General features: G+C 40.8%; 1 protein-coding gene and 1 long non-coding RNA gene across 4 annotated transcripts in view; one reads left to right on the top strand and one right to left on the bottom strand.

The window, feature by feature from the left end:
- Positions 1-2,915, bottom strand: part of MGAT5 (alpha-1,6-mannosylglycoprotein 6-beta-N-acetylglucosaminyltransferase) — a 116,169-nt gene extending 113,254 nt beyond the window's left edge. The window contains exon 1 of one of the 2 annotated variants that reach the window (XM_027461504.3): positions 2,757-2,915. The gene's annotated coding sequence lies outside the window, so the exon portion shown is untranslated. The remainder of the gene's footprint in view (positions 1-2,756) is intronic. The other variant, XM_072040716.1, reaches the window with a different exon arrangement.
- A 160-nt stretch (positions 2,916-3,075) lies between these two features.
- LOC106017333 (uncharacterized) lies at positions 3,076-26,022 on the top strand. 2 transcript variants are annotated; one of them, XR_011810540.1, is made up of 4 exons: positions 3,076-4,286; positions 6,405-6,545; positions 8,249-8,432; positions 24,239-26,022. It is a non-coding gene; the product is annotated as an uncharacterized lncRNA (long non-coding RNA). The 2 variants fall into 2 exon arrangements; XR_001190740.5 differs by lacking the exon at positions 24,239-26,022 and having other exon boundaries at positions 8,249-8,905.
- The last annotated feature ends 658 nt before the right edge of the window (positions 26,023-26,680 follow it).

The raw sequence follows: 26,680 nt of genomic DNA, 5'->3' as shown, positions 1-26,680 counted from the left end.
CCAACAAGACTTCTTTTTGTTGCAAGGCGAGAACAAACCCTGCCACTTTGTCTCAAGACAGCTCAACCATCACCCAAGCTTGAGCAGAAGAGTGAGGCTATCCACCTTGATGAAAGTTTGCACGGTCACAAAAGCAGCTGCCACGCATCTGAGGTTGTGCTAGCACTGGTGTCACTAGTTCTAATCACGGCTGTTCCTCCTCAAACGCTGTCCAAATAGAGCTCCTATGTCAATAACTAAAGTCTTGCACAGAACTAATAAAAACTGGTAGAAAGTTTTTCTCTCCTTCCCTCTGTGGCTGGGGAGTAACTCACAGTAACTGTTACCAACACACACACACAAAAAAAAAAAAGAAAAAAAAAACAAGAAACTGACAAAAGCACATGGGGTCACAAGTGAGGGAAACCAAGCCACTACCAGAACCGGATCTGAACAATGAAACTCATTTCTCACAGAAGTTACATGCCCTCATACTCATCCAGGCTGTTCAAGAAATGCAAGTGAGATGCAGTGAAGCCTTCACAGATCCAATAATGTATACCAGTAACAGGAGGCTAAAACAAGAAAACCAGAGGGGTTTGCATGTGTGTGCATACACACAGAGGCAAATACAAAACTCTACTTTTCCTTCTGAAGCATCACAGACAAAAGGGGTTTTTGCTTTTTATTTAACTGTTACAATATATGAATTGCAGAGCCGTGTAAATACTAACTGCAAAAGCAGAGAAGATTAAAGGACGGCATCGTACCACTCCAACCACTTAAGAAATTTCTTAAATTGAAGACACAATAATAGCAGAACTGCTTGATTCGTGGAAGAGCTTCCCCTCATCAGATTCGCAGCTAATTAGCGCTGTGCAGCATGTTCATCTCCTCCAGCAGCTACTCCTGCGTTTCATTACCAAGTGACTGCAGGAGCACTGCTCGGGTTCCAAACGCAGCTAAGCAAGCGAGTTCAGCAGGCACTTTTGGAATAACATGACGTAAATGAAACTACTACCAGAACCTGGCTTTTTGATATTTATCATATCAGATTTCTTTCCACCATCTGCTCTATAGACTACGTCAATGTCAGCAAGTAACCATAAAGTAATGTTTGCTGCTCTATCTCCCTTATCGGTCCCTTTTCACAACAATAAAACCAAATTCTCTCATAAAATACTAAGGTAATCTTCTTTAGCATTCAACCTGCTCAAAACGTGAACGCTGTGTTCACAAAAGCCTTCAAAACACCTACCACACAGCTAATAATCAAGTTACTACATCAGTGCAGGGCACTTCACGTCAACAACCTCTGAATTTTAGTAAAATTTGAGAGCCAAGATGGGGAGGAAAACTGCACAATAAGCCAATTTTATTAAAATAGTGAAGCGAACCTGTTAGATGACAGCAGAATATAATGCCAGAAACGTAACCTTGTAAAAATAATAAAAAAATAAATAAATTCAGACTGAAATGAATGGCGCTACTAAAATCCTTCATATTACCTCAAGAATAGAAGTTGATGATATAACTTTTTGTTTGCTTTTTGTTTAAATCAAGGGAAAGGAATTTGGTTGGAAGGAGATGACAAACTGGAGAGCAATTGCTGTTAATCTAAATCGTTTCAGGAATGCAGAGCACCTCATTATTTTGCCCGATTCTACATCACGAAGCAGATTAAGGATTTTAGATGATCTGCACTCAGTGTTGCTGGCCGCTTCCTAAGTTTTAGGCAGTTTAGTTCCTGGAGCTTAAGCAACCTGATCTTCTTACACTCGGTATTCAGCCACTTGGTCTTTCAGCATCTTTTCAGTCCAGGCTGTACAAGCTGGCTCCTTCTTAGACAGCAGGATGGATTTACCACCCAGAAAAGGGACGCGTATATTGTTTAATCCTTATTTGCTGATGGAAAATAAATCCATATTCTACATAGAAGAAAGAAAAAACAGCCTGTACACCTTAAATTAAGGCGAGTAGCCAGTCCTTTCAGTACACATAGCGCTCTGCTTAAGACTGAACTATTCCCTATATTCTCCTGTACAGGTACAGAGCAGGAGGCAGCACTGCAAGTTGCCTTATATGTAATAAAAACACCAGAAAAAGTGATGGATTTTTTACCACTATTAGGCTTGGCTCAGCCACCAGTCACTACGTGAACCGCGGGTCCCGCAGCCAGCACGATTTCTCCTGGAGAACTCAGCCATTGCGCGAGGTGAAGGCAGGAGGAGGCAAATCCCCCCTTCAGCCGAACCCGGACCGAGTGCCCCCAGGCAAAATGGCTCCAAGAGCGACCGACACCAACCAACCGGTTCCTCCTCCGGAGAGCGGCTGTCAGCCCTTTACGAAATGGTGAAACTATTTGGGAAGAGCCGCGAGCAGCAAGCCTGCAGCCGGAGGAGGAGGCGGGGGGGGAGGACACACGGGACACAGCCCCAGTGGGGACGGGCGGCTAAGGGAAAGCGGAGCGGGCACCCCAGCGGCACCGCTCCCAGCCCGCAGCATCAAGGGCACGGCGCGTCCCCGGCTCACCGCGGCTCCGAGGCGCCCAGCCCCGACCCGGCGCCGCCCCCGAACTTCATCGCCCTGAGGGGAGGCAACGGGCGCCCTGAGGGGAACCAACGGGCGCCACCAACGCCCCCGGGGCCATCTTCCCTCACTCCCCTCACCCCCCTCACACCCCCACGACCCCCGCGTCCCCCCCTCCCCATCTCCCCCAGCCGCCCGCCGCCCCCCAGGGGAGCCGTGAGGCGCCCCCCGCTCCCGCCTCGCCTCACCTCAGCGCCTCGCCCGAGCGCAGCCCCCCGCGGCGGGCGGGGCGCGGCGCCCATGGGCCCGCGGCCTGAGGGGCGGCCGGGCCGCCTGCAGGAGGGCGCAGGGAGCGTCTGCAAAGTGCCGGGCGCGGAGAGAGGAGGAGGAGGAGGAGGAGGAGGGAGAGCGGCGCGGCGCTGAGGAGAGGGGAGGGGAATGGGGAGGGAGGGGGGGGGAATGCGCGCGCGCACGCCCGGGCGTATGACAGGCTGAGGCACCGCAAGGGAGCGTCTGCAAAGTGCGAGCCCGCCCGGCAGGCGGGAGGGAGGAGGAGGAGGAGGGGGCGGGAAGGCGCCGCCCCTCAGCGCCCGGCGCTCCGTCAGGGGGCGGCTGCGGGCGGAGGGGGACCTCTGGCGGGCGGCCCCGCTCCTCCTGCCGGCCTCCTGCTGCCTGCCCCGGGGGGGAGAGTGCTCCAGGGCAAGCCGTGAGGCGAGGCGGTGGTGGTGGGCTGGCTGCTGCCACAGCGGGATAAAGCGGCTGTGGGGGCGATGGGCACATTTGCGCTCCTCTGAGGGTTGAATTTGGGGATGCGCGCACACAGCAGCTGATGTAGAGCCCATCCGTCACTTTTGGGTTCGCCGTGATGTATTGCTGAAGTAACATACCCAGAAAATAACCGCTCAAGTCCCCCAGCAGAGCCCTTTCCAAAGGCAGCAGTAGGAACTTACAGCTCAGGAGCTCACAGCTCGCTGAGGTGATCCCGTGTACAGGGTGAGGAAGTCACGGCGATTCCACAGCGTTTGTGTCTGACACGGCCGAATGGCAAAGCCTGGCAGAGATGAGCAAGCCAAGCACATTCATGAAGGAAGCGAGAGCCGCAGGGCTGAGGGTGCTGCCTGCCCAGGGAACCGCGCTGAGGAAAGGAGGGCTCCTGGGAGCACAGGGGCGAGAGGCTGAGGGAAGACAGAGCGGAGATCCCCACGGCGTTAAAGCATTAAGAGCTCCCAAACATCAGCTGGCGTTTACCCGTTGGTTCCTGACTGCAGTGTGTAGCAAGTGGGCCACCACTTAATGAAGAGTTAGCTCTCTCAGGCCTGTTCTACGCTCAGCAAGAAAGTCGAGGTTAAATCTTCACCCATACGCTTGCTCATTCTTTGCCTACAGGAACAGAGCGTGTGTGGGGGGGTGAAAGCACAAGGAGAGGCTGATTAGGACCATTAAGGCCAATTAATGCAATCAGGGCCCTGATGCTGGCATCTCGTCTTGCCTGTTTGCATCGCTGAGTCACAAGCTCTCCACCTCCAGGACGCTGCCTGCTAATCCCCCCCACCTCTGGGTGCTGCGAGGAACGATGTGGAAGTGCTACATGGGAATTTAGGGTGCCTCCGAAGGGCACCTATGTGTTCAAGGAGTAGCCAGAAGTGTGCGTCCCAGGGGCCATCACACTCCGCCATGTAGCTCTGCACATGCTTCCTGAGTGTCACCACAGGTATATCTGCAGTGCCTGCAAACAAGCACATCCCGTGAGCCCACGTTCAGTGGTTGAAGACAAACTTGTAAGTCTGTTGCGTTTGTGGGAACGCTTAAGCTTTGCATAAGGCTGGGACTGAGGGTCTTGGCTATACCTCTTGTTCATGGAGGTCTTCCAGCTTACTGATTAGTCAAGGACTCAGACTATGTTAAGAAGTCACAGATTTATGAAGTCCTGATTGTGAACTGTGAACACAACACAGCAGGACAGAAGTAATCCTTAAAAGACATTGAAGGGACAATTTAAGGAAAGTTTACATTATGAGACCAATTATTTTGTACTTCTCTATACCGATTTTGGGGAAATTCTTATTATGGAACAGCAGTGGTTGTTAACCTAAAATGTAAATGCACAGAACTTATCAGTGCTAACTCCAGAATTGCTCCAAGTCAGCATTTGACTCGTAACAAGAGTATAAAGTATAACAAGAGGCAAGGTGTAATGATATTACAGCATACATATGTTATTGTAAAATTTAGTTTTCCTTTCCTAATAGCAAAATTATAAAATACCTATTATTAGAGAATATACATATACAAAATATGTTTTTTATATAGAAATTTCTTTCTTCTGAGGTCGACTACCTCTAATGTCCCTGCCTTGGTTCTGGTTGAAAGCCCATACATGTCTCAGGTAAATGGGCACAGCATTCCATCACTTAATGCTCCTTGGATGAACAAAGCAATAAAGAACTTGGGATGGAACGAGAGAGAACCTCATTATAATCTGTATCTCCTTCAAAGTCCTATTGTTTGGACTCTGGAAGGTCTCCATACCTTCTGTACAGGGTTTCTTACCTTCTTTTATAAACCCCACACGTTATCTGTTAGCTTTGCAGATACCAGGTGGACTCTGCTGGTAGGCCAAGTGCTGCGTTGTTAATGTTGAATGTGACTTCAATAGAATGAAAAAGAAGAAGAAGGGAAAGAAGAAGGAAAAACTGTCTGAAGTTTGAAACATAGAGAAAATGAAAGACCTTCCTGAAAAGCATGTTTCTCTCTTCATTGTCAAGCACAGTAGCTGTGTCCTGAGGCTTCCAACATAACCTTTTAAAGCTTTCTGAGGTCTCTCCCTCAGCTTTATTCATACAAATGCGTTTACCACAAAATGACTCCAACCTCTATGCTGGAGATCAGAAAACTTGTGTGGTCTTATTCAAGAATGTATCCTGCTTTTTTTTTTTTTTTTTTTTTTTTGTCTGATTGCACCTTTCTCAGGGCCTCATCTGTGTTTCAGATTTTTTTTTTTTGAAGTGCAATGCAAAATAATTTTGAAGCTCTGTATTTTTCATATTCAACATGACTAGTATTCTGATCACAAACTGAAATCTTGAAGAATCACCCTCTCTTTTATTCCTCATTCACAATTCAAGGTTGCTAAAGGATAACCTCGATTTAACTCTGATTAAATATCGAAAGAGTAGGAAATGGGAAATGTTCCTGTCCTTTGCCCGCATTCAGGTAAAGCCCCTGGTTTTAAAGCAGTTAAGACTTTGCAGTTAGACTTTAGTTGTATCCTTCCCACCTAATTTTTATGGATATGAAAAAATTCTGTTTTAAAAGGTATTATAAACTCTGCCCATCACAAAAGACCAAACCAATAATTATTTGAGCCTCACCTTTGAAGGTTTTCTTCTGTCCCTCGTTCATAAATGTAACAACTAGGTTATACGATGTTCTGTCACCGGAAAACTGATCAGTATTCCAACAGATCTTCCCATTACCACAGGCATTGTAAATATAAATTGTATTTGTACAAACATTTCCATTAACTTTGCATTAAGTTATCAAACAGGAAATAAACCATTGCTTTTCAGTACCAAAACAGACATTTCCAATCGGTATGTAACGTCTGCAAAAAGTATATTAAGCAGCGCCGTGTTTGCAGGAAAATTGAGATTTTTTTCAGAGATCACAGTGGCATTTCAGTGCAAAGTGGCATGTAATTGGAAAAATTCATAGGCACAGTCTAAATTTGATAGATCTGATTGATTCTCCGGTGTCTCATGCTCTTCATAGTAATTAGTAAGAATGGTCATATTTTACATCCACCTTGCACAGGTTTGAATGACTTCTCAAGGTGCAAGAGATACTCTGTGTTCTCATTTGAATGCAAACTGAAATTGCACCGTGATTTATTTTAGAGACTTCATTGGACCCGGAGGAATTAGAGATTTTACTGAGCAAACAAGTCACTGGCCGCTCAAGGAGATTTGCCAGAGGGACTGTGCGGCAGATACACGGTCAAGGTAGAAACGGAGTAAAACTGAGAAGGAACAAAGGTGGTAAGGACACAGTAGAAAATCTGGGTGGGTTATTTGTGTTGGTGTTTGCTACCAAGGCGGTCATTTGGGAAATTTCCATTCCAGTATCATCTTTGTGGAGCAATCGTCTCAAACTGAAAAAATCAATGCAAAAGTTTTTGGATTGAATTAATGAAATTAACAGTACTAGGGCTAGATGGTATTCATCCAAGTGCTTTAAAGGAATGAAGGTAGGAAAATTCTGAGCATTTATCTCCAGTACATTGCCTAAGCAGCCTCTTTTCATAATTACCAGAGGCACCAGTTTCAGAGGGTGCTGTAGTTACTCTGAAAATTGGAAATGGATGGCTTAGCTTGACTTCTGTCCCTGATGGATTGGCTGGAAATATGCATAAAATATATACAGATGACAAATGTATAATAGATTAATATCTATACACGATGCTATTCTTTGGAGGTAAACAATAAGCTCCCAGGTTTGTTTGCTATTTTAAGGAGTCGGTAACCATCTTTCTGATCGGGGTGATCTCTGTTCAGGTATCAGCCAACTTTTAAACAAAATCTTAAGCCAAATGCTTAGTGACTTAAAGAAATTAAATTGTCATGAGATTTGTCATAGAAGGCTAAAAAAATAGGAGTAGAAAAAAAAAACAACAACAAAACAAACACAGGAAACAAAAATAGAATTAGGAATATAGGGTCATTTGTCACCGTGGAGGGAATTTATCTTTGGAATCCCTCAGTACCTTGTTTTGTGACCTTGCTTTTTTAGCATGTTTGTAAGCCATCTGAAAAGGGAAGGAATATCGAGGTGACAACTGCAGATGATATAAAATTGCTCATGATAATAAAATCTAAAGCTGATTGCAAAATGTTGCAGAAGGATACAGTGATACTACGTGACAGGAAAATAGAACAGCAGATATAATTTAGTGTTGATATTGCTTTGCATGATAAATGCAAAGTTGCACAAAAAAGTGACAGCCTATATCACCAAATGGATGTTTGATGTTGCTAATCAGGAATGAGATTATGAGATTATTTTGAAGAGTCTCAGAAAATATCAGCTCATGTTCAAGTGATCAAAAGAACAGAATTTGGGGACTTATTAAGAAAAGGTCTGTAAACAAAATAAAACACTCCTATGTCTGTACAGATCTGTGGTACACTCAGATTTGTTTTCCCCTGGCAGTTCTCTTCCCCTACCTCAAAAAGGATACAGTAAAGCAGGAAAGGATGGTAAGAGTGATCAGAGACTTTGAATTACATCATATGAGAAGACTAAACTGACTAGAGACTTAAGAAAGAGGTCATAGAGATTAAATACAACAAGATTATGAAATCTCAGATCATATAAACATGAATGGGGCAGAGTTGTTCAGTGTTTTCAGCAGCAAAAGAACCTGTGATGCCCAAAGAGTTTTTAGCAGTGGATTTCAAGCAAACAACATGAAATTCTCGTTCAGGCAACATACAAGTTAAATTGTAGAATCTGCAGGATTTTCTGGAGGCCAAAAATTTAAATAGGTTCGAAAATGAATTGCATAGTTCAAGGATAAGAGATCCTTTAGCTGCTGCTAATTAGGTAATGACTTCAAAGAGGCCTCTAAATCTGTGACTGTTAGGAAGCTGGGAAGACGTTCCCTGGGGGGCATCATTCTGTATTTGTCCTGTCCCTTCCTCTGCCTACCAAAGTGTCTCCTCCTGTTCTTTCTTTGTGACAGGGAGCAGATGGGCCTTCATCTGGCTGAGCGCAGCTGCTGCTACATTCTTATTTGCTGACTGATCTGCGGAATCTTTTCTAAGGACTGTCTGCTTCACCTTAACAGAAATGACCTGAACAGGGCAGAATGCTTTGTGTTTACACTGAAATTCAACCTCCTCAAGGTGCAGAATGCCTCTAATTCAGTAAGTCATAACAACCTGTAGATGTTACACCTCTTTATCCCCAGTATAGCCCCAATAATTTGGTGCTATAGTACCACATCTCATAGAACTGTCTCATGTACAAATTTATTTATTTATTTATAAACTAATGTGCACCCTTGGTGTGGTTGCAAGCAGTGTAATGGAGAGATGAATTTGGAATACAGATCTACTTGCATCTCTGCTGCATTATCGCTGGCGTAACCAAGGACTCTGGGTCAATGCCAAAACAAAATCATGAAACTGATTGTTTTTCAGCCTTACATTATTAATTGTTTCTGCATTTCTGTTGTTCTTCATATCCAAAACAAATATTAGGAGACAAATAAACCTTAATTTTGATTCTGGTTTTACAGTATAAACTGGGATGCTATTTGAGATTTCAGAACCAGGCCTAGTACTTTATAAGATGTACAGGAAATGTCACATTTCCTATAAATTTCACAATCTGGATAGTAATGTTGTCCGTATGTGTAGTTGTTCTTAAATGATTTTTTTTTTTCTTTAAAATATTTTATTAACTTGTTTATTTGAAACTCAAAAGGATATAGAGATTCAGAAATGCACTTTAAAAGTTCACTCTTCACTAATGCTAAATGCATTACCACACAGGGGTGAAGAAAACAGATCACGTAGGCAGTCACTGAAATTGGCATCTTTTCTCTCTCAAGTAGCCAGGTGACATTTCACTTATGGGAACTGTTAAACCAGGGTGTTAAAAATAGATGTAGTTTACTTTCTATCTACTTAAAAGGGAGCTGTTGTCACTATTTTGGTAATTAAAGTTTGGAAGTGGGAGGCATTTGATTTATAGAAAACATTAAACTGGAGACTGCTTTATAAAGCCAAGAAAGAACTGATTCTAAAACTTCACAAAAAGGAAACTGTTTTCAACAATTTATGAACTGTGACAAAACAGACTCAACAGGAGATAGATGAAGCTTCTGTTATTATTAGAAACACTCAAACTGTGAGATTTAGATCAACAGCTTTGAACACTCTTCCTGTCAGTCCCCAAAAAGAAGGAAATTTTTTGTAGGGTACTGATTCACTGTAATTCACCCCACGTCTGAAATCCTGGAATATTTTTAAGCACCAGGAAATTATTTATAGTAGGTCTTGTATGTTAATTATGAGATGATCAAAAAAGACAGAATTCTTGACTGGAGAACTGCCACATATGAGAGCTTACCTGTAGGGTTTCTGCTAGTAAACTGGATCTGGTAGGTACCCTTTGCTTTAATTTAGAAGTCTAAAAGGTTAAGAGTCCCATGGTCTATGAATACGAAGCTGAGGTATGTTTATGTTGTTGTTTGCTGTTATTAATAACGAAAACATTCAGGTTGGCTAAGGTCTGGACAATACCAAGCATGTACTTGCCATTGTTGGTGCTAAATGAAAGCATTTGTGAAGTTTAGTTCCTAAATAATAACTCAGTTCTGTAGGTTATCCTAAATGGTATCTCCTTAAAAGTAATTTAAAATTTCAGCTTGAAAATTTTCATCTGACATCAGTGAGAATCTTTTAGATGCTTGCAGTTCTCTGGAATGCTGACATTATGCAATCTGTGGTCCCACCAAGTTTGTACAACAGAGAATATAGACACAGTCTTTCAAGCACTGCAAAAGCCCCGGAGGAGTGCTCGTCCACCTGGAATGTCAGTGACCTCTGAGTCTAGTCTCCTCGTGCAGTGACTGGACACTTCTGGAAATTGAAAGTCTATGCAAAGGATCCCCCTTGCTTTACTTCTGCAGTTTTCTGAATGCGGTGCCTGACTAGTTGCAAAGTTTAGCCCAACGTCAATATTCACTCAACATATTTAGAATAGACAAAATACAATGGAGTTCCTAAACTGGCTCTTGCAAGAATTTGATAAATTCTAACAAATTAAAATTGTCTTCACTACTTACTAGCAGAAATACCATATTTTCTCTGTCCTACCACTGCCTTCCATCTTTTACCTTAAACTCCCAAGACTCGTTATTTTTGTATTTATACTATACTGCAGTTGAAGATCTTTTAAAAAAGGATCGTTTCTTTTTTTTTGCAGAGAGTGGACTTTATGGACTTTTTTGCATAATACAGTGGGCTTTATAGAAATGGATTATACTGACTGTAAAGTATCTTAACCTTAACAGACTGCTTTCTCTGAGATGCTTTTCTTGAACAAGGACATGTCATGCATGACAAAAAAATATATATTTGAAGTGAAATTATTATGAGAAAGAAATAATTCTGTACAAGGTCTCTTAAAATAATAAGCTACTTAATGGTAAATGCAGCCACTAGACACGCACCAAGTCATTTGACCTTATGTATATGCCAGCCTGAGAGAAGCATTGCAGAAGGGAGTCAGAAAACAGAGGCTTCCATTCATTAAGGGAAAATATTCCTTTGTCAGACATCCCTTTGAATAGAAAGGACTCTAGCTGGAACCTGGGAGAGTTTTTACTTACTCAGAAATGTATTCCTTTTCTAAAAAAAAAGGTGTGTGTGTGCAGAAAATAACAACACATCGTCACTATTTCACCCAGGTCTGCTCTATAGCAATAGGTAGACATTGTGAGATAGTTCAGAATTCAAAGATGGAATCGGTTGTGTTTGCTTTCTGCAGCTGTAAAATTCACATTATTCTGGATCACAGAAGAGTGAATTACTACTTATTTGATAAAAGATATGCATTAACAGGAAAAATCTCAGGTGTGAGTATTGGTCAGGACACAAGAATTGGGGAAGCTCTTCTTTAAGTAACAAGTCTAACTTCATTTTCCAAGAACAAGACAGTATTAAAGAAAAAAAAATCCAGTTTTCTAAAGCTTTTCTTTTCTTTGTTTGTATCCTTCAACTTTAAATCATTCCCAAAACTCAGTTTCCTTCTGTGTTTTGTCCTCAACCATCACTTCTGCTGTTGCTGGGAGCTGCCACCTTCATAAGAAATTCTGTGTTGTAGATGGCCAATAAAACCAGTCATCAAGTGGAAGTTTTTATTTAGCTTGCTAATGTAATAAGCTCCTAAGCCATTCAGGACTTATAAATGTGATAAAAACAACTGCAACCAGAAGGAATCTGGGAAAGCAATGCAAGGAACTTATAGCAGCTTGTCCATTATAATGGATGCTATTTCTGCATGAAAAATGTACTAGAAAATGGGCAATTTTTTATTTTTATTTTTTCTTTTCTCCCCTGGATTTGAGGTATTCTGTGGATTTCCCAGATACTGAAATATACCTGTATATTTATTTCTTTTTCTTACTCTTTGCCAAAAGAATATTTTTATTATACAAAAATCAACAGTCACAAGCAAAATTCAAGTAGAATCTCCAAATCCGATTCTCATGTCACTCTGGTCTTTGACCCATACCAATTCCCATGGATAGGAAGCATTTAGACATACTTGGTTATCCCTGGAGATACATCCCATTGCTAAGCAGATGCAGCCCAGCTTTTGAGTTTTCTCATATGACTGAGATCCTGGAATTTTAATTCCTAATCAAGTATTCCTAATCAAGTTAGGTCCCTGGCTTCAAATGACTCTCTGCTCTCTGGTTTCCTTCCTTAGGCATTCTAGAATATATTTCTCATAGGTAATTTTATCTCCTTAGACACAACATGCCTGACAGGCACAAGACAGAAAGAAAGATTGGGTGGCTTCATCTAAAATTGTAGAACTGAATTCTAGCCAGATTTATGACAGATATTTCAGCATCAAATTCCTAAACATCTTTTGTGATTTGTTGCAAGAGAAAGACCATTGGACAAAGTCTTTTGATACAGACTCCGTCAGCCCAAGCTGGGGAGAGGTATTGCAGATTATCCCCTACTGACCCTCAGCAGCCTCACATTTGCACATGGTAGAGGACCAGGAGATCTTAACAAGCATTTAGATCTTAGCAAGCAGGAAGATGTGTCTATTTATGGGTTGCCTAGTTTATGGAGTAGCAGGTGATTTAGGACATCACTGCACTTTAAGTAAATCTGGCTAAATAATACAGTTAGTAGTTTGAAGACTTGTTTTTTGAAGTCACTAGGAATTAGGATGGTTGACAAGTAACAAGGACAAATGTTGAGTCAGGAGAAGCAGAGTTTAGAGAAATGTCATCTTATAATGTGTATAAATATTGCAGGGAGGTAGATTAATGAGGTATAAGATGCTAGCAGGAAAGAAAGTTTTTTGCATATACTGGTGATTTACCATTAATCATCCCCTAAAAAATATTGCAGGCTGAGTATGTCAAATCAGGTAGGTGAAAGGTTTACTTTGGTAAAATCTAACCAGCCTGCTGAAGCTGGGGTTGAGTGAGGATGGTACCAGAAAGTGTAGGAATCATCAGAGCTATCCTGTCAGCTCAGCAGGTGGAACTGCAAAGGCCTGGGGCAGGTGCAAAGCAAGCTTCAAACCGCTCTTCCTTCAGAAAGAACTTGAGAAGCGACCACTGTTCTAGCCCATAGGCTTAGGTGCTTGACTGTTTTGTGGAAAGCTCCACATTGCCCTTTTGCTGTAAAGATGCTTAAAACCAGTGGAGTCACTTCTGAAACCACCCACACAACTTTTAATTGTCTATTTTATACCAACATTCATAGATTTCCCTATCACTGCAAAGCCCTCCTGAACCCCTTCTGGCAAAAAATGAAAACAGCTGCTAAAATAGAGACGAATTTAATGGCAAACCCTAGACAAACAATACGTACCCCTGTAAATGTAGAAGCCTGTGGATATTTCCCTTTTAGATGGCATTTTTGTTTTAAAATTACATACGTACCACAGAGAACCCAATGAACATATTTCAAATGTTTATTTTGCATTTGCTTTCCTAGGAATTATATCTACTCGTTTATGTATTCACATATAGATGTACTCACTTATATGTGCTTATTCAAAAAAGTCAGAAACTGTTTCAATCTCCTGTTCCGTTCCTTGCACGTACAGACTTACAGCAGTTACACACAGAAAAGACCAGTCAGGGCTTGTCTGTCCTGCTGCGAATGTGGAATAGCTTTCTCCCACACAGTGTATTTGCTGATGTCTTTGTTTAAGCTGTTTTTAAGAACTTTCCAAATTCCTACACTTTCTTCATATCTAACTGATACTAGGGAATCCAACAGCTGTATTTACTGTTTTCTCATTAAGTTTTCTTAGTTTCATGTAATTCCAGTTGTTTCCATTTACAGAACTCAAAACAATTCCTCTCCTGTATTTTTTGATCTTTCAAATGTTTTGGGAAATAACATGTTTTAGTATAAATTACAAAGCTAATAGCCTTCAGTAGGCTGCTGGTTTGTCTCTGAAAGCACATTTGTTTTTTCTTTCTCACTCTGTACAAATTACTTCTTTCCTAACTGTTCTCTGGATATTCTTTCTCATTTTTCTAGTTCTGCTGGTCTTCCTTCCTGCTGATTGAGCCTAAACACCAGCCAGGGTTAATAGCTGACTCCCTTCATGGGAAAAGATGTCAGATTTGGGATTCAAATAAGGGTTCCAAAGAATGGAAAAATGACTACCCATTAATAGAAAGGAAATCTGAACTCACAGTCATCTGACTCACATCTCAATGATTTTTGTCAGAGTTTCAGAGAGTTCGGATGGTTTGCTGATCTCTGTGGGACATTCTGCATAATCTGTTACAAATTATGAAGAGTAATTACAAAGTAGACTGGAAACTGCGGAAATTGAGCTCTTCCAAGTTCAACAGATTGTTGAGCAGTAGGTCCAGAAGTACCGGAATCACAGAATAATGGGATTATAGGCTTTGATTCCTCTCAGAAATACATTACAGCTACTCTTTTGGAAAGTCCTTTTCAAGGGAGCAATTACTGACATGCAAAATATCACCAGGAAACATGAATAAAAGCAGTATTTCTATATAAACAATTGTTATTAAAGGCTAGCATTCAGAGTTTACTGCAGGACTGCAAATAAATCCAGGTCACGAACTCCGTGACTGTTCCAAATGGCTCCTGACACATGATGCTAAAATTTGTTTTGTCTTCCTCATGAGTCACACATGAATCTAAAATCATTGGACAGCTTGCACACAGAACTTTAAGAAAGTTAATGCCACAGAATTCAGCTTCTTCTGAATTTTTTTTTTCAATCTTAATTTTGAAAAGCAGCTATACTGTTAATCTGGATTTTTAGTCTCATTCTTTTTTTGGCCAAATTAGATTTGGAGCCTATTAACTGTGACCATGTCCTGTTGCGTATCGATCATAAGAGAAGGGAATCTGTTATGCACAACCTAGGAAACTATTTAAAGGATAATAGCATCTTTTGCTTCTGGGTATAAGCTGATTGTCAAAGTGGAAAAGAAATGTTGCCCTTATGGGTACCATTGCATAATTGCTTATTGCATTAGGAGGATTTGCACCTTCCTCTGAGATCTCGTAAAGACAGAATAGGAAGCCTGATGGACCAGTAGGCTGATCTGCCATGACAACTCTTTGTGTTCTGGTACATGTGACCTGTCAGTGTCTATATTGAAAAGATAAAAAATGAAGCTATTGGTGAGTGAAGGCTAAGGCATGTGGAAAGAGATTTCTAAAGGAGCAGTTTTCAGCTGTCGGGATGCAGTGAGCCACCACCGCGGAGCTGAAGCAATGCGTGGCAGCCATTTACAGAGAACAATTTACCAGAACCACTGGGGTTCTGTTATTTATTTTTGTTTACTTAGTTATACAAAAAGCACTGCTATATGAAATAACGATAAGGCAGCTATTACAGGGAGACAAAATTTAAGCTGAGAAACTGTTTGGGGTTGGAGTAATTCACAGATGAGCTGCGGTTGTACAATTGGTAACAATTGTCTGTCCTTCATAGAAAAAAAATTTAGAAAACAGAAATATCGATCAGCATGTCCTTAATAGTGTGTTTCCCGAGGAAAATGAGTGTAGCTAAGTGTGAAAATTGGCCACGTTGGCAGAGTCTGGTGGACAGGGCTGCTTTTCTCTGTGGAAGAACTGATAAGGGTCTGTGCAGTTGGAATACAATTGTTTGCAAAAATGTACTTGTCGGTTCTTCTTGTACTTGTCGGACTTCTCTGTTTGAAGAGCTGAGCTCTGTGGGATGCTGGATGCTGTAAGGTCCTGTCAGCTCTCGGAACAGCGTTTAGCAAGGGCTCCATAGAATTTGCATCAGCTGTATTGTACTATCTGGATAAAAGCATGCATTTTGTGTCACAGTCTCCCCTCCAAGAAAAAGCGAAGGACTCTGCATCCTTGTCTGGGTGTCTGATTTTGTACTTACACTGATAGTGTGGAGTCAAATCCAGCTCTAGCATTTCAAATTGAGCAAATTAATCAAAACAAAAGACATCCCTGTTGTAGCTGATTTTACTTCAAAAATGATCCATTTGAATTTTAAACAGAGCAAAATAAATCTAGCATCTGATACCACATTCCTTAAGGACTCACAGCTCATGCTAACTCCTTGATTTGAGAAGGAATGAAGAGAGTCTCTTCAACAACAAAAATAAATGCCTGAAACACGTTGTGAATACAAAGACTGATGAATAGTGAATCTTATTTAGGGCATTACCTGCTACTCACTTTTCAGAGACCAAAGGTGTTTTAATTTGTTACAAGAGGTTTCCATCAGATACCTCCCATCTGATGTGACAGTCCATTATTTCCTCTTGCATTTTAGTTGCTTTGATCAAATAGTTCATGCTACGTCCCGTCACGTTCAACCACAACTTCAGTGACTTCATAAACACTACATGCAACCGCCTGTTCTGGGAAAGAATATGTACTGAAATAGTGCTGAAGGAGGAGGATTTGATTTAAACTTGTTCTGGCAGATATTTGGCTTGGTTAATGGAAAAAAAAAAAAAAAAGCTCTCTTCTGACATGAAGAATATTATCATATTCTTTACAAGCAGGTACATTTAAAATGATAGTAAATGAGGTGGTAATACAATATTTATTTTTAAATGGATGGTTTTACACTCTATAAGTGGTGTAGGTACATGAATAATATCTAACTACCATCAAGGAATCTGACCTAATTGCTTTTATTCTTTCGAGGATTTTTCCATCATTTAAATTTAGGGGAAAAAAAAGTCTTGTGTTATTAGGTCTTTTTATTATTCCTAATCTGTTTTATCACTTTACCACAATACAGTAAAACTGCTGTTACAGAAGTAAATGTGCATAGCATGTTATTGCCTGGATTTGGGATAACAGGATTAATTGTCTGGGGCTGAATACTGATGTAGCTTGGATTGTAGAATAATGGAATTTAATGCTTAACTCTTCCACTGAAGCTCTATACGTGACCTTTGTCAAATTAGTTTGACCCTGGTCCAGCAAAAAACTCAGACACTGGGGCAGTCAGACACTAATGTTCGTACACCTGAAGTTGGGCGTTTTACGCATCCTGCTCACCACGGCATTAATTGCACTGTGCCTCTGTTCCTCTCTTCCTCTTACCTTAGCTTTTTATAGTTTAGACAGTAGAAGCCAGAAGACCTTTCAATGTGTATAAACAATATCTAGCACAGCAGAGTTCCTGGTCCCTGTTGGTTCCAAGGAAATGCCGTTGCACATCCTGCTCGCTGTGCTCCCATTGACCCTCGTGGACATGTTTGCATGAATAATGTGAGCTCTGCCTAAGTATTCACACAGGAAAATGATACTGCCCTGGGAAGAATGAGTGGCTCCTCCTTTTTACTTTCCAGATACGCCTTCTTCATTGTGGTAGGTTTGATCCCTCTGTGTAGCTTTTTATTCCCTGACCTCAGTGTCAAAGAGCTTTTATTTATTTTATTTATTGTTGTTGTTGTTGGGGTGGGGTGGGGTAGTGAACTGTTTTCCCCAGATGTCTGATGCAACCCATGGCAATAGCAGAAGTCAAATAAAGAAATGTAGAGTTCTGTTAGAAGCCACAGAAGCAATTCCCTGAGCTGTCCACGGGGTTAAACAACTGTAAAAGTAATTTGCCCAAAGTGGACTGCTTTAAAAGTAAAACCAGCTACAGCAGTAGTGTTTTATTAGTTTGTTTGTTTGTTATCCTGCCTCATTATCTCAACAAGTACGTTGTTTTAGTGTTTTCTTGTGTTATGGATGTACATGCCACTCACACCTTCATAAACCTTAAATTATCAAAATTAAAGAATGGGTGAATATGTTGTTTAAGTATATACTATAAAATGTTATAGATATGCTATGAAGTATTTTTGTAAATGTAAAAGCAAAGGAAAAATCAAGTAGTATAAACGTGTTTCAAGCTCTGTTAACACCTTGAAACACCTGCTTTCAAACATTATGCTTCACAGAAAGTTTTGAGAAGAAAATCCTTCCTATTCTTGTTTTTGAGATTGTGTATCGAGTAGACTTATAAGCATAAGCTCTCCTAACTTCATTAAAAAACATTTTATAGGCAGAGTTTCTTTTGTAAAAAATACTGGATTTAAGATTGTGATAACATATTTTTTTAAGTGCCTGAACTGAGTAATCTGTAGAAATAAATGGTACAAGAAAGAGTAAAGAAGAAAAGTTAAAATTGGGAAAAAATGAAGTGTCAGGAAGGCTGCATCATTGTCCCCAGACTGTACTATGCCGATAGGTACCTTGCTCAGAGACAACAGCAGCAAGCCCTCTGCCTCTGCGTCTTCTATGCTCTATGTATAAAGATATATGTGCCAGAATATGACATACCACAGTAATTTTATTTTAAAAATCCATCTTCTGCTAATGAATCAGTTATACTAACAGACAACACTGATGCAGGTTATATCTTCAGTCTTACAGTCTAGACCAAACCTTTAATTGCTGTTTATTTGGGATCTCTGGTTTGTTCCCTTACTACCCAGCCGTCTGGCCTTAACTAAGATATGAAACAACTTCCTGAGCTCCTGGGGGTTCTCTAAAATCATATTACTGCCATTAGCTCCTTCTAACTGAGCAGCCTTGTTGGCCATACAATAAATAAATAAATAAATAAAGTATTCTTAATCTTGTGAAAGATTCCCCCAAGCCATGATAAATCTGGGAAGTGCTGCTGGATCAGCGTGGCACTATTCCGTGCGGGTTAATGGTTCCATTAGGCCCTGCGTCCATGGACTGCCACGTCCCTGCTGGTCATTATCTGTCTTGGTTTTGTAAGCCAAGCAATGTCTCTTCCAAATAGAAGATTAAATTTTGCTTGACAGCCACAATTTGTTTTGCTTTCTATGTTTCTGAGACTCATCCTGACCATTGTGAATCTTCCAAAATGCACTTTGGATTTATAAAAATTCTTTGATTAATTAACCCTTGACAAACTGTCCTGTTTTTCCTTTACATGCTGGCAGCACTGATGTGCTGTCCTTGAAGGCATACACAGCATACAGATTAGTACAACAACTGCTCTGGAAAGCAAGAGTCTTTTAGCCAAATGAAAGCAAACGGAGTTCCTTCTCATCTTTGCAGTTTGAAAGCTTTGACTGTGGATTTGGAAGTGTGCTGAGTCTGGCTGTGCCATGGTTAATTTTCTTCATAGCAGCCCATATGGTGAAACCGCCATTTTTGTCGTTTGGGTTCTGACATTGTCTTCTGGAAAAAGCAGCATTACCGTAAATAAGAAAATAATAATAAATTGTTGCGAACCAGGAAGAAGCTTGAGCAAATGCACAGTATATTTATGTACCACTTACATACCATTAAAGCTTACCTTTTAGATAATTTTAGAACTGGTATTAATGTAAGAATTGTAAATACACTTTAGGAATGGCTTGAAGGAGTACAATTAGTATTAAAGGGAAGTTATGCTAAAGGAAGAAACATAGTTCTGGAGAAGGAATAATAAGAAAGCTCCTCAGTTGAGGTGGCAACCACTTTTATTTCAGATTTTTGCTGAGAACTGAAGGATAAAGTGATTCCCCAAGGATGGAAAAGATTGCGCTCCCCAAAGGGGCTTACAAACGGTTGAGAAGAGCTATCTTACCTTGCTTGTAGAAATGGCTTTCAATTTAGTGTTGTAGAATACGAAGTCCTAATTTAGGCAGATAAAACAAAAATGTTTACTATGAACCGAAAGATTGCCTGTTCATAATGACAGCAGCTGAGAAGACCCCAGTAATAACAGCCATATGACTGAGCTCTTCCCAACTTGTTCGGGGGATATCCTTCAATCGGGTTATGAAGGGGACTGTGTGCCATAGCTGGCTGATAGCAGGGACAGAATTTGTTAATTTGAGAAGCCCATTCTAGTATCTTGTCATGGGTATTGATAGTTTCTTCTGGCTGCCAGGAACAGGTAAGCACACGGCACCAGCTGTAGGGAAGGTATTTGTACTGTCTCACGGAGCGCTGTCATGCTGTCAACGTTTTATGTGTAATGAAACCACTCATCACTCACCAGTCCTAGAAATGGAAATTGCAATTGTTATAACTCAGCGTTCAATTTTTCACTGCTGGGAAGTGAGCCTTACCTTTAGCACTTGGCATTTGGAAATTTTAGCCTCATCAACAGGCTTAAATAAAAGTCTGAGACACAGAGGGGGAGATGCGAGGTCTGTGTTACCCAGAAGGTACCTGCAGCTTTTCCATGAAGTGTTTTGTTTTAGTTACAGTTTTCCTTGGAATGTGCAGACCATCTTAGAAAGCACAAGACAACTTCACCGTGCCTGAAGAACCTCGTTGTTGTTCTTTTTATGCAGGAGGCTCTTCCCTGTAGCACCACTGCTTAGTAATTTCCTGAAAGCACCATACACACAAGTATAGAGAGGCATTAACCTAAAAATACTTAAAAATCCAAGGTGACTAAACACAAATGCTCTTGACTTCCTGCATTGCATCTGTGTACGAAGTTCAGTTATTTTTGCTGAATGCCTTTAAGAGGGCAGTCGATGCTATACATCTTCAATATGAGAGCAGGCGTTGCAGAACGGGCAGAGTGTCTGGGCTAAGGTCATAGCCAAGTAGCACTTCGAATATCTTTAGAAATGATCTGCTCTTCAGCTGTATGGAGGAGTCAGGGAAAACTTAGGAGTGACTAAGCAAGCAAATGGTGTTTGTTGTCTCAGTTCTTTCTCCTCTCTATCAGTTTAGCAAGGCAGATTTTTAATAGAACCTTTTCCTCTTCTAATAAGATGCTTGTAAAAGATAGAGTTTGCATCTGAAGAATATAGGAGGTGGTGTCTTTACATGTCCTTGTCATGGGAATCTGCAATTTCTCATCTGCTGGTTTTGCCCACCAGGCAGTTGCCTATTATGAAAGCAAGTTCTTCTGCTGTTATATTAAGAGTCATCCACTGGGGTAACTTGCTTATTAGGTTAAGCTGCTACTGGCTGCTTTTCTTGAGTCAACAGAGGAGCTTTTTGTTTGTTTGTTTGTTTTAAAATAAGTAGTTTAGTTTAAACAAGTGGTGTACTTTTGCAAGGGGTGATAGAATAGTTAACAGCTATGAAGACAAGGTGAGGTTATTAAAAATAACCTTTATCATAAAATAAGAAAATATTATCAATGACCATAGTCATGAATCACAATGGTGAACAGACAGGAAAATAGACCTGTAAACAGGTCTTTGGGAGGTCATAACTCAAGTTACATGTATTATTCATGTGGTAATAAAGCCTGGAATCTCCATTTGGAGATAAATATTTCATTGTGCAAAGCACTGTGCAGGTAAAACACATTCTCCTTCCCAACCACCTTTTAATCTAATGAGGAAATAAATGCAACAAAGAAGCAATGGGATCTCACCAGAACAATGAGCAATTTTAAATCATTGCAAATTTAAATCATTGGTTTGTGAGGACAACATGGTAGCTTTGGAATTTCAATTTCTACACATTAGGATCTCATATTTCCCGTTGGTGAGATACGTCTTTGTTTTCCAAAAGTAAATGTACTTTAAAGGGTGGGCAGGTGCAAGCATGTTGGGAGTTTTCATGTAAGCCATCTGCAGAATTCCTGTTCCTTTTAGCTTGTATTTGTTAGAAAACCAAAATCCCCATCTATTGGCTTTGATTTCATTCAATATTTAGAATTCGTTTAGATGGGTTATCTTTCCTTTTGAATCCTCCTTCTATCAGAGAGCAGGTAACACAGGGAGATGTGCAGTGACCCTGCAGAGTCTGATTCACTCGTTCATATCATGACCTCTCAATGACTCGCATGGATATTCGGCTAAGAACTGCCACTGAGATAATCTGGCAGCCAAATAATTTAATCCTTGTCATTCATTTTGTGGCCTGCTGGATGTTAAAAGGACAGGGAAAAATAAGAATGAAAGGAGATAAAAGCTCTCTTGTTTGTTGCTTGCTTTTATTCCCCTTCAGCTGCTGTTGTAAGTATTTTATTATTCAGCCTAGGCAGTGGTGACTTGTAATTTAGGACACATGACAGTGGAAGATGGATAATCTACACAAGAAGCACAGGGCATCACCGAGTGTACATTCTCTCTATGCTAAATAATAGAGGAAAAAATTACAAAGAAGCAGACTACCATTTCAGTTTTGCCTCAAGTTTTTCACCGGGAAGGCACGTCAATAACCTCATCTTTCAACTCACCATCTCTTTCTGGTAGTACACCTTAATAGCCCCAGGGTGTAATTTGAAATTATCAAAGCTACTAAAACACAGAAGCAATGTCCTCCCTTTCACCAGCCTGTGGGCACAGATCAGGTGAGTAACTTAAATGCTTTCATTTGAGTAAACAAGCCTGCAGTTCTGCTATCCTCTGTTAGTAGTGGTGGCTTGAGAAGCATGAATTCAGCTCCCGGTGCAGTGTGGTATTAAGGCATTCCTTCTATTGATGGCTTAGGAGGCAGGGATTACTTGGGCAGGAAAATGAACTCTTCTCTTAATTGCTGCACTTAGTGTTTCTCTGGGGCACTTATTGCACTAGAAAGTACAAACCATAATCCAGGAAATACATAATCCAGGAAATACAGGGATATAAATAAATCCCTGGAGAAAAGTTTTGCTGCTGTTGTCTGCAAATGGCATTATTATCCATAAATGGAGGCAGCAGATGGAGAACGCATGGATGAAGTACTCTGTGGTTATTTAGTTTTAGTGCCATTTATACCTAGCTTTTCCCAGTCTCCATTGTGATAACTGCAAGGAGCTACCGGGAATGAATCAGCAGTTACTAGGTGGGGCTGGATGTGACCAGGGTCAGAAGCGGTGTTAAGTATTGATCATTTTCCTAAAACAAGACACCAAGAGAGCTGTTGTGACAGCCCAGCAGGCTGCACAGCACCACCCAGCCGCTTGCTCACTGTCCCCAGGTGGGATGGGGAAGAGAATCAGAAAGGTAAAAGTGCGAGAGCTCATGGAGTGAGATGCAGACGGTCAGTAAAGCAAAAGCTGCGTGTGCAAGCAAAGCAAGGAGCCTGTTCACCACATCCCATCAGCTGCCACATTCAGCCACTCCCAGGAAGGCAGGGCTCAGCACATGGAATGATTTCTTGGGAAGACAAACTCCAAATGTCCCTCCCTTTCTTCCTTCTTTACCCCAGTGTTATTGCTGAGCACAACGCCCCATGGTGTGGGACGTCCCTTTGGGCAGCTTGGTCCAGCTGTCCTGGCTGTGTCCCCTCCCAGCCCCTGGCTGGCAGGGCAGCCCCAGGAGCTGAGCAGTCCTTGGCTCTGGGTGAGCCCTGCTCTGCAGCTACTGAAACATGGCTGTGTTACCACCGCTATTTTCATCAAAAATTCAAAACACAGCATTGTGTGAGCCTCTGTGAAGAAAATTAACTCCATCCCAGCCCAAACCATAACAGTAGTTGATAAAAGGGCATGACATTAATTACTCAAATGCTGCGGTAACTCTGTCTGTTTCCATTTAAAGAGCTCTTGCTTCCATTTGTATGATACATAGCTAGCAGTTAATCAGCTTTTCCAGGCAAGTTTTTTTCTGCTTTTCACTTTTTTTTTTTTCTTTTCAGGAAGAGGCATAACCACATGCCTCTTTGTTGTGCTGATGGCTCCTATGATGCTGCAAATTTTTTGATTTATCAAAGCATCTCTGGCCTCGGCACATGTGGGCTGCTGTCACTGACTGGTTGCATGAAGTATACTGGGCTGATAACATCTGACTTTTTCTTGTTGCTTCTCATTTGGAGGCAGAGCTCATGTGTACTTAAAAATGTCCTGTAATATTTACACCTACTCACAACTGTAAAAGTTGTTTTCAGCTGTATGAGAAATGCTGCTTTAAGTAGGATTGGCACAATGCCTTTTCGATACAATCTTTTGAAACTACTTCATTTTTTTTTTTTCTCTTCTGTAATAAACAAAAAACAGCAAAACAATTTCCAAGACCATCTGTTGACTACAGAAATGAGCTTAGTAACAGTAATGTTTCTCCTGCCACATGTCATGGAACAAGAAAATGCTTAAACTGCCTTCCTTTTTTCCCTTTCCCTTTTCCTTTCCCTTTCCCTTTTCCTTTTTATCCTCTTCCTTTCCCCTTCTCTCCTTTTCCTTTTCTCTCTTTCCCATCATATACCTCTTCTAATGTCAAGTGAAATCTAATACCTGTATTTTGGTTTTGAACACACGTTATGGGGCACTTCTGAGACTCATTTTAGCTGTGTCTCGAAAAGGACATAGAGGTTGGAAAAGGGGGCAATGGGGACAGGGTGGGAAAGAGCAAGATTACAGTGTCACTATTCTAGTCTGTAAAAATCTCGTCACTGACTATTTCTTGTCTGCCTCTCCCCTGGTAAATGCCAGTGTGCAGACAGTGAGCAGACAGCATGCATAGCAGTTTATTTTGAGTTAATGGGCTGGTGGAACTTGAAACTGTGCACCATGATTAAGAAAGTTTTTTTCATTTTCTTCTCACCATTTTTCTTCACAGAAGCATCAATTATTTATGGCTCAGTCACACCTTGGGAAAAGAAGAAGAGAAATGTACTCAGTTTATGGGAAGCTCCTATATGCAACTGCCAGGAACAAGAAGTGAAATGAAAAAGAATACAATGCCTATTCACAAAAAATGTGTCTTGGTGTACCTTTTGTATCACAATGACTGTAGCTCCGTGTAGAATTGATTTGCACAATGCATTCGAAAAGGAAACCTGGGAGAGTAGGTACATGTTTTTTGGGCCAAATGTCACAAAACACTGTTGATAAGAGACTTGGAAAAAAATTCTATAGACATTCTGCTATCCTGAAGGCAATGAAATATCAATGAGGATTGTGCAGTAGAAACCATGGCTTGAGAGGAAAAAGAATCTTTCATTCAAAACCCACAAGATCTCTTCACCATTAAAATTCAGCGCGTTTTCAGAAAGCAGACTGAAGGAGGAATCAAATAGAGTTTTATGACTTTATAACTTTTACCAGTCTTTTTAAGCTCTCAATTATTGCTCACTCTTCAAAGACAGTCTATGGCATTACAGAATATCAAAGGAGCAGTCTGAAGAAAGTAAGCTTTGAGAACCAATTATGAGAAACCACTAGTAACAAAACACAAAAAGCAACAAAGTGCATTTATCAGCTTATCAAGACTAAGAATTGATTCAGAGAGGAGCAGCATGGCTTCACAACATTTCCTGATGTTAAATCACCTGTCAGGAGTCCTTGGGGAACACCTGTGTAACTAAAATCAATACACACATCCAAGTACAAAAGACGTCTGTGGCTCAAGTTGTCAGAAAACAGTGTACCTATATTCCTATGTCTTCATAAGTTGAGGTAGGTAATCCCTGGCTGTGTACATTGGAGTTCCAGGTTGTCCCTGACCACTTTGGTCTCTGAATAATATCATGTAATTTACCCAGCACAAAATGTCTCTGAATGGATGGCATGATATCGTCCTATTTCTCCCTTTTTCAGGACCAAAATTCTGTTTGGGAAATTAATGCAGGATATGATTTTACTGTCAGTTTTTATTCATTTCATTTTTGTGTATGCACTTTGTTGTAGACTTCTAAAGAAAATGTATTTCCTTTCCCCCTCACTCCCAGCTTAGTTGCCCCACGCTGTACAAGTGTTTGTGTCTGGGAAGCAGGGAATGGTCAGTATTGTGAATTGTTCTTGTCATGGGTGGACTTATTTAAAGGTAAGCTTGCCTTGCCATCTTCTGTAAGGATGCCTGAACTCTGAAATTATCTAATCTCCTTCATAATAGTCAAAGCTAGATCCTTCTGGCTAACCATGGTCTATCCTTAGCTCTTATGTATGTCACTCTGACCTGTGAATTCAGTGTTGTAAGTCAGCCAAGTGTAACACCTCTAGAAGAAAGTTGTTAATAGTAAGAAGAGCAAGGTAAGAGTATGTCTGCATGTACATGTGTGCTGTGGGAGACACGAATCAAATAAATTAAGTGATACCCAGTCCCCTATCATGACAAACAAGCTCATCATGACTCAGGAGCTATTTCTAGTCCTTTCCGTATTCGTAGATTGGGTGGCAGCTGCATATTATCTTTTATAAAAACAAACATTGGCATAAGATTATATATTTATCACCGACACATTAACAACAATTGTAGCAGCATCTTAGGGCTATGTAGCAGCTTCTGTTAGAGAGAGTCAGGATATGCAGTTTGCTGCAGAGATTCCCTGCAGTGTGGCAAGGCAGGGAGGAGCAACTGCTGGAATGGCGTCTAGAAGGAAGAGGCTACACCTCTTACAGAGATCTCCCCTTCTCCCCTTGGCTTTTTTTGGCTTTTTTTTTTTCTTTTTTCCACTCTGCTCCACTTTCTGTTAAGTGCTAGACTGTAGTTGTAATACGAGGCTGCTACACGGAGACCTGAATTTGAGTGATTCACTGTGGTTTTACCAAGAAGTTTTTGTGGAAGCCATGCACATCCTGAAGCTATAGACCGAAGTAGATAATAATAGTTGTTGTTAATTAGAAATAAGAATCCAAGGCACAAATAAATATTTCCATTTGTAATCCTGACTGGAAAGCTAAAAATATGAAAAAGAGAAGATATTCTTTGCTTTTCACTTACCAACAGGACAAACTTTATTTTTTTATGTTAGACTCTCAGCTATTTTAGAAAATTGTGTGGTCTTTTTTTGTTTGTTTAATTTATTAATATCCTCCATATATTCCTAAGCCTTTCAACAACGGGTTTAATTGCAGGTAAGTTTCCATAAAAGCTCTGCATGTTACAAACAGCAAGCTCAGGCCCTGGTCAGATGAAAAATACAAAGCCCTGCACCTATTTTAAATTCATACAATTTGATGCACATGGTCAGCCCTAACCCTTCACTGTGTGCACGTGTCTGCACAGCCACACCGTGCGTTCACAGCTGGCGTGCTGTTACATCTATCACCTTCCACCTGA

This window comes from Anas platyrhynchos, chromosome 7 (genome assembly GCF_047663525.1).
Source record: "Anas platyrhynchos isolate ZD024472 breed Pekin duck chromosome 7, IASCAAS_PekinDuck_T2T, whole genome shotgun sequence".
Lineage (NCBI taxonomy): Eukaryota > Metazoa > Chordata > Aves > Anseriformes > Anatidae > Anas > Anas platyrhynchos.
The sequence above is the reverse complement of the archived record's forward strand: the minus strand, read 5'-3'. Positions and strand labels throughout refer to the sequence as shown.